This window comes from Bos indicus, chromosome 10 (assembly GCF_029378745.1).
Source record: "Bos indicus isolate NIAB-ARS_2022 breed Sahiwal x Tharparkar chromosome 10, NIAB-ARS_B.indTharparkar_mat_pri_1.0, whole genome shotgun sequence".
NCBI lineage: Eukaryota > Metazoa > Chordata > Mammalia > Artiodactyla > Bovidae > Bos > Bos indicus.
Window position 1 is genome coordinate 11,360,461 of NC_091769.1, and position 13,369 is coordinate 11,373,829.

The 13,369-nt window shown below is 40.8% G+C and overlaps 1 protein-coding gene across 2 annotated transcripts in view; it reads right to left on the bottom strand.

Annotated features, from left to right (window-relative positions):
• Nucleotides 1–13,369, bottom strand: part of STYX (serine/threonine/tyrosine interacting protein) — a 111,579-nt gene that overhangs the window by 9,258 nt on the left and 88,952 nt on the right. The window lies entirely within an intron of this gene.

Consider the following 13,369-nt stretch of genomic DNA (forward strand, 5'->3'; position numbering starts at 1 on the left):
TACCTACTAATTTCTGACACTTAAAACATTCCAATTTTTTCATTTATATTTCTTTTTCTTGGCACCACCCTCTCCCATCCCCAAGGCAGCTGATATTACTATTCTTCCTCGCTACTTCCCATTTTCCTTTGCAGGTTCTTTTCCTTCATCCCTCTCTTAAACACTAGTGTTTCTCAGGGTCTCAGTTTTGGCTTTCTTCTCATGGTTTATAACTCTCACTGGACAACCTCATCTATACGCACAAACTGAACTTGAACTACCAGGCCCATTGATAAGGTTAAGAGTATGGACAGCAACCTTACGATGGTAGGGATCACTAAGAATTTTCAGGATCTTCCTTCTCTAGTCCTGATCTCCTATCTGAACCCATGTTTCACATTTCTATCTACAGACATCTCCCAGCAACTAAGACGACATACCCAACACTAAACCATCAGCTCATTTCCCAAACCAGTTTCTCATTATTTCCTCCTATTGTTTAATGACACTGTAAACCACTCAGTAATCCAAGACAGACTCTCGGGATTCACCTCTGAGTCTTTCTTCACGTTCATAGTCATATCCAAATTTTACTAAGTCCTAGCAATTATACTCCATTAATATGTCTAAATATTTCTTTCTCTTATTCATTCCCCTTTGAATGTAGTTCAGATACTCCTCATCTTCATGCAGAGCCATAACAATAACTTCTTAACTCGTCTCCAAGCTTCTGTTTTGTCTCCCTTCAGTTCATTCTCCATGTTGCCGGCAGTGTACACTTCCTGAGAGTGCAAATCTGACCACAGCACCCTGCTTAAACTCTTCCAGGGGCTCCCCATCACTTACAGCATTAAGTCTACCTTTCTCTGGATGAAGTACAGGAACTCGGAGGTCTAAATTCTATCTTTATAGCTTCACTGCCTACCACTACCCCATGTGTCTTGCACTTCAAATACTCTGCACAATTTGCAGTTATTTAGTAAGTCATGATCTTTGTCATCTCCACCTTTGCATGTAATGTTTTTTGGTTTTTGTTTTTTGCCACCTGAGATGGATTTTTTTTCCTTCTCTCATCTGCTTTTTAAAGTCCTGCATAAACTCCAAACTTGATTCAAATGTCACATCCTCCAGGAAAATTTCTATCATCTTCAGAGTTAAGTGTCTACTATTCCCACTTCTTTTAGGGAACTTTCCACATTGTTTTAATGATTATTTATTTTAGTCGAGGGAGAAAGACAAGCCTATGGCACTGTTTTTCCATCAGTGATGAGGAGTAACTATGTCTTCACTCTCTCAACTATGAACTATGTACATAGTTCAAGATTTTGTAAACTAGGGTCCCCAAATCCCTGACTGTTTTTAAAACTGTTGTCTATCACTTATAAATTCTCCCTCATCATAATTCACAATTAAAAAGTATTTTTATATAAAAAGTCTTTTAGCTTATTAAGTCAACATTCCTCTGCTGACATACTCTTAGAGATCTACAAGGAGCATTGACGGGAGGGCTGTTGGTTTCTCAAGTTTGAAAAACGCTGTTCTGAATAACTGGCTGAGATATTTATAACCACGTCAGGTTTTCTCTCTAAAAATCTAAGTGACCAGTACAGAATAAAACCCACACCACCTTATTTATGGTGTACCACTCACAACCGCCTTTTCAGTACTTTAGAAGTTAGCATTAACAAAATTGACACATGAATGAAGTATGTCTTCTTGTTAGTTCAGAAATTCAAGATGTTTAGGAACAGAACGAAGTACATATGTTTAAGGAACCTATCAGCATTCTAATCTTCAAACTAACTTCATCAACCACAACACAGGATGTAGTAGCACACATGAGAACTGTATCACTGTATTAAAAAAAATCTGGGCAAGTGGGGAACGACTGAAGGGAGATATCCTTTGACAAGTGAGAGAAAAGCATTAGCTACAAATATAAGTTTAACCATTTGAGTAACAGCTCCACAAAGACTGGGGTTCTGGGTGTCCCTGTTACTGGCACTGAGTGCATCTTAGGTGGCTGCTGGGGAAGTGGAAGCCTATTTCCCTCCTTCTCTGTCTGGGTAGCCAACAATTTCAAATTCAGACCACTGAACGCTAACTGTTCAGCTGACAAGAGGCTGGGAGTAGGTGGTATCAGTTCAGTTCAGTCGCTCAGTCGTGTCCAACTGTTTGCAACCCCATGGAATGCAGCACACCAGGCTTCCCTGTCCATCACCAACTGCCGGAGTCCACCAAATCCATGCCCATTGAGTCAGTGATGCCATCCAACCATCTCATTCTCTGTCATCCCCTTCTCCTCCCGCCTTCAATCTTTCCTAGCATCAGGGTCTTTTCAAATCAGTCAGCTCTTCGCATCAGGTGGCCAAAGTATTGGAGTTTCAGCTTCAGCATTAGTCCTTCCAATGAACACTCAGGACTGCTCTCCTTTAGGATGGACTGGTTGGATCTCCTTGCAGTCCAAGGGACTTTCAAGTCTTCTCCAACACCACAGTTCAAAAGCATCAATTCTTTGGTGCTCAGCTTTCTTTATAGTCCAACTCTCACATCCATACATGACTACTTGAAAAACCATAGCCTTGACTAGATGGACCTTTGTTGGCAAAGTAATGTCTCTGCTTTTGAATATGCTATCTAGGTTGGTCATAACCTTCCTTCCAAGGAGTAAGCGTCTTTTAATTTCATGGCTGCAAACACCATCTGCAGTGATTTTGGAGTCCAAAAAAATAGTCAGCCACTGTTTCCCCATCTATTTGCCATGAAGTGATGGGACCATGCACCAAACTAATGACCTAAATCACTCACCACCTAGCCGTGTTACCTCACAGATGAAGTGGGCCCACCCAGCTGTCCCGTCAGAGTGTCCCCATGTGGATAATGCCTCAACCAACAAAAATTTCCCCTTTGCATCCTTTCACCTTGTTTTCTGTCCTTCATTTTTTCTTGAAATCCCCACTTCCTTCCTTTCCCTCAAAACACACAGGTCATCTCCTGTGTTATCTTTAAAATCCAAGGCTACTCCCCACCTCCAACCCAATTTTCCATTGCTTGGTAAAGAAATAAGGGGTCATTCCTTGAGTAGATATTTCCTGAGTGCATACTGGGTGCCAGACACTGGGACCAAGAGAGGCTTAATCCTTTTTTTCAAGGTGGAGTCAACAAATGAAATGATTATAAATTAGTATTATGAAGGAAATAAATAATGATGGAAATGGAGCTCTAATCACAAGGCCAAGGTGGATTTCCCTGCAGAGGCTGAGAGCTGAAAGAGGAGAAGGAGCTAGATTTGCAGTGGATGCTGGGGGAGAACATTCCAGGCAGAAGGAACAACTTACTGGAAGGTAAGAACAATCTTGATCTGTGAGAGAAACTGAGAAGTAAGGTCTGGCTGGAGCCCAGTGAGAGAGAGGAACAAGACACAGGATGAGGATGGATTAGAGAGGAAGGGACTGGCTCACCTTAGGCCTTATGGGCCAAGATACTGAGCTTGACTTTCAAGAGCCATGGGACCCCATCAGAGTGGTTTTGTTGGAGGGGAACATTATGATCTAATTTGTTTTGAAAGGGTCACCCTCCAGCTGAGGAGAATGGACTGAAAAGGGAAATCTGACAGAACAGCTACGTACATTACTTTATAACATTAACGTGCAAACAAATAAACTAGAGACCTTGTTAAAGTGCTGTTTCTTGCATGGGGGACAGGGAACTGAGAGCCTGAAATTCTACTAGTTCCCACATGATGCTGATGCTGTTGGTCTATGAACCACATTTTTAGTGGCAAGTTACTGGGAGACCATGGAGTATCCAGGTAAGTTCAGTTCAGTTCAGTCATTCAGTCGTGTCTGACTTTGCGACCCCATGGAATGCAGCACACCAGGCCTCCATCCATCACCAACTCCTGGAGTTTACTCAAACTCATATCCATTGAGTTGGTGATGTCATCCAACCATCTCATCCTCTCTGGACCCCTTCTCCTCCCACCCTCAATCTTTCCCAGCATCAGGATCTTTTCAAATGAGTCAGCTCTCCACATCAGGTGGCCAAAGTACTGGAGTGTAGGCTTCAACATCAGTCCTCCCAATGAACACCCAGGATTGATCTCCTTTAGGATGGACTGGTTGGATCTCCTTGCAGTCCAAGGGACTCTCAAGAGTCTTTTCCAACATCACAGTTCAAAAGCATCAATTCTTCGGCGCTCAGCTTTCCTTATAGTCCAACTCTCACATCCATACATGACTACTGGAAAAACCATAGCCTTGACTGGACAGACCTTTGTTGGCAAAGTAATGTCTCTGCTTTTTAATATGCTGTTTAGGGCAATCATAGCTGTTCTTCCAAGGAGCAAGCATCTTTTAATTTCATGGCTGCAGTCACCATCTGCAGTGATTTTGGAGTCCCCCTAAAATAAAGTCTGCCACTGTTTCCACTGTTTCCCCATCTATTTGCCAAGAAGTGATGGGACTGGATGCCATGATCTTAGTTTTCTGAATGTTGAGCTTTAAGCCAACTTTTTCACTCTCTTCTTCCACTTTCATCAAGAGGTTCTTTAGTTCTTCGCTTTCTGCCATAAGGGCGATGTCATCTGCATATCTGAGGTTACTGATATTTCTCCCAGTGATCTTGATTCCAGCTTGTGCTTCATCCAGCCCAGCGTTTCTCATGATGTACTCTGCATAGAAGTTAAATAAGCAGGGTGACAATATACAACCTTGACATACTCCTTTTCCTATTTGGAACCAGTCTGTTGTTCCATGTCCAGTTCTAACTGTTGCTTCCTGACCTGCATACAGATTTCTCAGGAGGCAGGTCAGGTGGTCTGGGATGCCCATCTCTTTAAGAATTTTCCACAGTTTGTTGTGATCCACACAGTCAAAGGCTGTGGCGCAGTCAATAAAGCAGAAGTAGATGTTTTTCTGGAACTCTCTTGCTTTTTTGATGATCCAGCGCACGTTGGCAATTTGATCTCTGGGAGATGATTGTAATTAGGAACAGGGTCATGACAATAAAGATAGAGAAAAGTAAGTGTATCCATAACATATTTTATGCTGGATTGGGAAAAAAGAACATCAAGATGGGTGGTAACTTCTCCTTCTGCCCCCCCCCCCTTTTTTTTTAATGAGAATTCTCACATTGGAACGATGTTTTAGGTCAAAAGCTCTCATTACACAGGAATCTCATCTGAATGCTGGAGACACTTCTGGACTTGACTATGCTAAAAGAGCATTTCTTCTTCATTAATGTGCATTACAACATCTTCTCCTATTGACATGTATTGTGATTGTCATTCTCAATCACTCTTATTAGTTCCTAGGATTCCCTCCCCCTCTACAGTGGTAAGTATGAAATTAGTCACCAGAACAGTCATTCTCAAAGTGTGGTCCCCAAACTAGCAGCATCAGCATCAAATGGGAATTTGTCACAAATGAAAATTCTTAGATGCCACCTTACATGTACTGAATCAGAAAATCTGAGAATGGATTCCAGAAATCTGTGCTTTAACAAATCCTCTAGGTGATCATGGTGCTCATTTAAGTTTAGGAAGCACTGAATTAGAAAATTAGTAAATATTAGTGTATATGTTATTAGACATTAACATCTTTCTGAGTGAATCTTTTGGGAAGGAAAGACAAAGAAGATACAACAACCCTAACCAAACAAATTAGAATACCTGGAGACCACAAACACAGCCATCTGAGCCTCTTAGATTATGTGTATAGGCAGCTTTCACTATTACTGTTTGCTCTTTCTGTGCGCTACTATGATGACAAGAAGAAAATTAGGAAATAAAAAGAAAACCCCATCTTCTTCCCTTTAAAATAAATTAAGGGACTTCCCCGGTGGTCCAGTGGCTAAGACTGCACATCTGCACTCCCAATGCAAGGGGCCTGGGTTCGATCCCTGGTCAGGGAACTAGATCCCACATGCCAGAACTAAAACCCAGCATGGCCAAATAAGTATTTTAAAAATAAATTGTTTAATGCTTTTCAGCTTAAGAGGATATTTGAGAGGCTTTGTGCCTCTCCTTTCTCTTAGCCACAGTTGTCAATTAGGGGTATGAGGATGGAGGACTATGAGAATCACCTAAGAAGCTCTCTCAAAATATGTTCTCTCTCTCTCTCCCTCCTCCAGCTGAGATGCTGATAGGAATGTGGGTGAACTAGCACATATATCCCAAGAAATCTTCCTGTGATTCCAATCTACTTCCATCCTCACCTCTCCCCATATCCCCAAGCAGCTCTCTTAGTATCTTGTCAATACAGAAGTAAGTATCAAGATCACAAAATCTATCTTCTGTCCTCTAGGACTCACTAATATGCACCTACTCTGGCTTTGGTAGCATGCTGTGAGGTATGGTCTCAGCCCTGAAGGCTGTAATACTCTAGATTAAAGAAACAATTAGTGAAAAGCATTAGACTAAATGCAATCAAGTGTCACACTGTGTGATGGAGACTTTAGGACCATGAAATTTGGGAAATAAGATCTAGGCTTCCCACTCATTTTCACAATATCTTTTCATCTTGGAATACTGGGGGCCAGATGGTCTGAGATACCAGAAGGACAAATACACAATCACATTCCACTCATGCATATGAACAAAAACACAGCAGGGAACAGTAACAGAAGTTACTTTATGCAGCACACCTGAAAACTGCAAATGCATTAGGGCCAAAGCAACCTGAGAAAACAAAAGAAGTCTTTTAAGAGCCACTGTTGAGCTTGCATTTCATGTTTCTCCATTCCTTTCCTGTTGCCTGATGCTTAACTATTTTGCTTCTTGTTTATTCTTTCAGGAGTGGATAAGTAGGACAAGGGAAACAGCAGGTAAATTTTAGTATACTACCTCTGGTATTCTTTAATAATAAAAGGTCCAGTGATGAGAGTATTTCAAAGTGTTAGCTAAGCTTTGCGTAGGAATATGGATGTGAATTCCAAGATGTTAAGTAAAAAAACAAAAACACAAGGTGAGACTAGTGTGTATGTTTGTTATTTCTGTTGCTGCTGCTAAGTCGCTTCAGTCGTGTCCGACTCTGTGCGACCCCATAGACGGCAGCCCACCAGGCTCCCCCCATCCCTGGGATTCTCCAGGCAAGAACACTGGAGTGGGTTGCCATTTCCTTCTCCAATGCATTAAAGTGAAAAGGGAAAGTGAAGTCGCTCAGTCGTGTCCGACTCTTAGCAACCCCATGGACTGCAGCCTACCAGGCTCCTCCACCCATGGGATTTTCCAGGCAAGAGTACTGGAGTGGGGTGCCATTCTGTTAAACATATGAAAAAGAACATTTATATTTCTCTATAAATACTTTGGGAAAGATACACAAGTAACTGGTAACATTAATTGCTCTTCAAAAGAGGAACTGAGTGGACAGGGTTAAAAGAAGAGAAAGCTGTGGTACATATACACAATGGAGTTACTCAGCCATTAAAAAGAATACATTTGAATCAGTTCTAATGAGGTGGATGAAACTGGAGCCTATTATACAGAGTGAAGTAAGCCAGAAAGAAAAACACCAATACAGTATACTAACGCATATATATGGAATTTAGAAAGATGGTAACAATAACCCTGTATACGAGACAGCAAAAGAGACACTGATGTATAGAACAGTCTTTTGGACTCTGTGGGAGAGGGAGAGGTGGGATGATTTGGGGGAATGGCATTGAAATACGTATAATATCATATATGAAATGAGTTGCCAGTCCAGGTTTGATGCACGATACTGGATGCTTGGGGCTGGTGCACTGGGACAACCCAGAGGGATGGTATGGGGAGGGGGGAGGGAGGAAGGAGGAGGGAGGTGGGAGGAGGGTTCAGGATGGGGAACACATGTATACCTGTGGAGGATTCATTTCGATATTTGGCAAAACTAATACAATATTGTAAAGTTTAAAAATAAAATTTAAAAGAAAAAAAAGAAGAGCTTTCACGGGATGCTCTTGTTATTTCTTGAATTTTGCACCATGTATTTGAATGACCTACTTTTTAAAAACAAATAAGCTTTTTTAAAAGAGTACTGGCTAAAAGGAGATTTAGGAATCTCAATCCTTTCTTCTAGGAGGCTTTGTGGGATACTAGAAAAAGCATTGTTTTAGGAGTTCACATACACAAAAAATAAAAGACCTGGTTCCCAAACCTGGTCTGCTTCTTACTAGTTTTGTGACCTTGGCCAAGTTCCTTAAATTAGCTGAATCTCAGTTTAATGTGTGATTTTGCACATTAATAAAATCAGTATAACAAAAGCTACTTTGTGAGGATCAGACATTATATAATACTGCCATGTGCTTACTCAATGGTAGCTATTATTCTATGGATTTCAATTATTCCCGCTATTCATTTCCACCAGTTCTGTGTTGGATGTTGATTAAAGGGAACCTGAGATATGAATGAGGTCTAGGAGGATCTTAGTTTACAGATACCAACTACCCACCTTTGGGAGAAAATCAATCATTCTTTTAAAAATTTTTAAATCATTCTTTTAAAAATTGTACTCAGGTGCTTTTTGGGTCTTTAGGTGCAAAAGTCCAAAGGCTTCTCAAGGCTTCATAAGGACTATTCCTTAATGTTCAAACTACAGCGTAATTGCACTTATCTCACATGGTAGCAAAGTAATGCTCAAAATTCTCCAAGTCAGGCTTCAACAGTATGTGAACCATGAAATTCCAGATGTTCAAGCTGGATTTAGAAAAGGCAGAGGAACCAGAGATCAAATTGCCAACATCCATTGGATCATTGAAAAAGCGAGAGAGTTCCAGAAAGACATCTACTTCTGCTTTATTGACTATCCCAAAGCCTTTGACTGTGTGGATCACAACAAACTGTGTAGAATTCTTTAAGAGATGGGAATACCAGACCACCTGACCTGCCTCCTGAGAAATCTGTATGGAGGTCAAGAAGCAACAGTTAAACCGAACATGGAACAAGAGACTGGTTCCAAATCAGGAAAGGAGTACATCAAGGCTATATATTGTCACCCTGCTTATTTAACTTATATGCACAGTACATCATGCGAAATGCCAGGCTAGAGGAAACACAAGCTGGAATCAAGATTGCCGGGAGAAATATCAATAACCTCAGATATGCATATGACACCACCCTTATGGCAGAGAAGAACTAAAGAGCCTCTTGATGAAAGTGAAAGAGGAGAGTGAAAACGCTGGCTTAAACCTAAACATTCAGAAAACTAAAATCATGGCATCTAGTCCCATCACTTCATGGCAAATAGATGGGGAAACAATGGAAACAGTGGCAGACTTTATTTTAGGGGGACTCCAAAATCACTGCAGATGGTGACTGCAGCCGTGAAATTAAAAGACGCTTGCTCCTTGGAAGAACAGCTATGATTGGCCTAAATAGCATATTAAAAAGCAGAGACATTACTTTGCCAACAAAGGTCTGTCTAGTCAAGGCTATGGTTTTTCCAGTAGTCATGTATGGATGTGAGAGTTGGACTATAAGGAAAGCTGAGCGCCGAAGAATTGATGCTTTTGAACTGTGATGTTGGAGAAGACTCTTGAGAGTCCCTTGGACTGCAAGGAGATCCAACCAGTCCATCCTAAAGGAGATCAGTCCTGAATATTCATTGGAAGGACTGAAGCTGAAGCTCCAATACTTTGGCCACCTGATGCAAAGAACTGACTCATTGGAAAAGACCCTGATGCTGGGAAAGATTGTTGGTGATGGACAGGGAAGCCTGGCGTGCTGCAGTCTTTGCTGGGCTCACAAAGAGTCAGACACGACTGAGCGACCGAATTGAAGGACTATTCCAAGAGATCTAGCAACCTCTGGCGTGTAATGATGGCCAGCTCCATAATGCAATTTCATACTAGCTCCCCCTCCTTCCTTGCTTCACTCTTTTTCTTATTTCTGTTTCTTGGACCAGTCGCCCTGATACAGGGATAGCACATAAGCCTTGTGCCTCAGGCGATATCTACTTGATGCAGAAACCCCAGCTAAGACTGGGCCTGCCTAATACTACCGAAGAGAGTCTGGGACTGTGCTGCAGGTACTACTGGTGCCCAGCCCATGTGCCTCGAGGCCTCCGTATTAACAGGACTTGCTTTCCTAACTGCCAGCATTTGCATCTCATGTGCTGCTAGAGGGCTTTCTTTGCCACCCTCAACCAATATTTTCTCTCTTAAATGAGATGTCTTTAAATTTTCTTGATGGTACAGTTTTCCCCATAAAACTTTTAATTCTGATGAAATCCAGTTTATCCAATTTATGTTTTTATCAGTTGTCCTTTTAGTGTTATATATAAAAAATTATTGACTAACTCAAGGTCACTAAAATTTGTTCCAATGTTTCTTCTAGTAGTTTTATAGTTTCTTTACATTTAGATCTAGATCAGTTAATTTTTGTGTATAGTTGAGATAGAGGGTCCAATTTTATTCTTTCACATGTGAATATTCAATTTTCCCAGCACCATGTATTGAAAAGACAATTTTTTCCCCATTGAATTGTCTTAGCATTCTTGTGGAAAATCAACTGACCACAAACCTAAGGGTTTATTTCTAGATTCTCCATTTTCTTCCATTAATCTATATGTCTGTGCCATGCGTGCATGCCAAGTCGCTTCAGTCATGTCTGACTCTGTAACTCCATGGACCGTAGCACTCCAGGGTTCTCTGTCCATGGGATTCTCCAGGCAAAAATACTGGAGTGGGTTGCCATGCCCTCCTCCAGGGGATCTTCTTGACCCACGATCAAACCCGCGTCTCTTACGTCTCCTGCATTGGCAGGCGAGTTCTTTACCACTAGCGCCACCTGGGAAGCCCATCTGTATGTCTATTCTGTGCCAAAAACACATTGTCTTGATTATTGTAGTTTTGTAGTAAAGTTTGAAGTTGGGAAGTGTAAGTTCTCCAAATGCTTTTGGACTCCAAAGCCATAAAATATTTTTATATGGTTTTCTAAAACTTTTATTTTTTGCCCTTCTCATTTATACCTTTTATCTACTTGGAATTTATTTTAGCACATGGTGGGAGGCAGGGCTCTAAAGTCATGCATCTAAATTGTATTAACATTTTTTTTTTTTAAAGTTCTTTCTTCAAGTGACCCACCAAGCAAGCCTCTTACAAATCAACTCTCCATCTAGGCAGGCCTCTATTTGGGGATCCTATTCTGTTCCACTGGTCATTTTTTTCTATCCTGAACCAGCATCACCCTTCCTTAATTACTGAAGATTTTAAGAAGGTAATCTGTAAAGCAATTCTCCCCATCTTGTTCTTCTTCACGAGTGTATTTTTGGCTCTTATATATAAATTATAGATACACCTTGACAAAATTACATACATACATATACACACACTATGTATTTCATGGCTATAGAACTACTTTTCAGAGATTCAATTTCTTCTAGAGATAGCTGCAGGAAGACATTTTCTAAGACTACCAATTGTAATCTAATTTTCAAAGTTTTTATCATAAACTTAATATCTTTTATCTTATTAAATGTTGGAAGCATTTCTAAGCCTTCTTTTTCATTCCTATTATTATTTGTTTATGCATTCTCTTTTTTTTCTTGATGAATCTTGCTAGAAGTTTGCTGTTTTATGATTCTTACATTGGCCTTGTACAGCAAAGGCCTCATGCTGACCTTTGTTTACTATGTTACTACTTTCCTCTCTTACTGTTACTGTATCCTCACATACATTTTGTTTATTCTGCTGTTTCTTTTCTAATTTCCTAAATTTTATGAACTGAGCATTAATTGCTAGCCTTTCTTCATTTCTAATGGAAGCATTTAAGACAATAAGTTTCCCTCAATGCTCTGTCTAGCTGTCACTTTTCACTTATAAAATTTCCAGTTGGTTCTGTTTCTCTAGTTTCCATTTCTCTGCTGAGATTCCCCATCTGTTTACTCACATTTTTCAAGGAAAAATCCATCTTTTTCTTTAAACCCTTGAACAATGTATTTGTAAAAGCTGTTTTAAAGTCTATGTGTACTTATTCCAACATCCAGGGTCGTATCTGTTTCTATTGGCTACTTATCTCTTGATTAAGGGTCACATTCCCTTGTTTCTTGAGTTAGTTGTCCAATAATTTCTTCCTGTGCATGGAACAATTTTGGCTGCTACACTGTGAGGAACTCTATGATACTGTTTTTCTTTAAAGCTTGTTGAGTTTTTTTCTGGCACATTGTTGATTACACTTATTTGCCTTGATTCTATTCTGGTTTTGTCCTTAATTTAAGGCATGGACCTTACTGGAGTTTCAACTGAATGCCCAGGTACTCAATAAGATCCCTCCAGTCTGGATGGATTGGAACTCCACAATCTTCCAGCAATGGTGTTTCTGTTAAGTTCTCAGTCCCCTAATAGTCACTCCTGGCTGATCTCACAATGGCCTTGACTTACATATGTTGAGTCAAGCACTTAGCCACACTCCTGAACACAACCTCCTATGAGATTCCCCTCTTCACAGCTCCATCATTTTGGGGGTACTGGCTCACAAACTACAGTCACCTCAGCAACTCAAATCTGATCTCTGCCTCTTCTACTCGGCTGCTCTGCACTTCGGCCCACCTCTTGCTCCACACACCAAAAAGTGCTCCTGTTCCAAAAGGGAAGGCAATCATAAAGGTCACTTCACATTTCCCTTGTGTTTAAGGATCACTGACCTGCGCTGTTGTCCACTGCTGGAGAGCAGTCCTCTTCTGTGCTTTGCCACTTTCATACTCATTTATGGCACGAAGCTAAGCCTAACATCCGGAGAAGGCGATGGCACCCCACTCCAGTACTCTTGCCTGGAAAATCCCATGGGTGGAGGAGCCTGGTAGGCTGCAGTCCATGGGGTTGCTAAGAGTCAGACACAACTGAGTGACTTCACTTTCACTTTTCACTTTCATGCACTGGAGAAGGAAATGGCAACCCACTCCAGGGTTCTTGCCTGGAGAATCCCAGGGACAGGGGAGCCTGGTGGGCTGCCGTCTATGGGGTGGCACTGAGTTGGACACGACTGAAGTGACTTAGCAACTTAGCAAAGCCTAACATCAGTTATCACATCAACTATAGAAACAGCAATCCCCATCATTTCTTAATATGCAACATTTTTAACACTCAGTTTAAAGACTCTCAAATTCCCACTATTTTCTAAGTGGTTCATGAGTATGTTTCTTAGTCTCCAAACATAAGCTTTTCATGTTTTTTCAGTGCATATTTCTTATTTAATCCCAATGTGATCAAAGAAAGCAATATGTATGATACCATTCTTTTGAAATTTGTTCAGACTTCCTTTATATATCAATATATGGTCACAAATATTCCACTGAAAGATGTGTATTCTGCAGTTTTGGGGTGGAATGTTCTGTGTGTCCACTGAATCAAATATATTCATTGTTTCTATATTCTTTTTGATTTTTGTCTGCTTGATCTACCACTGAGAAATTGG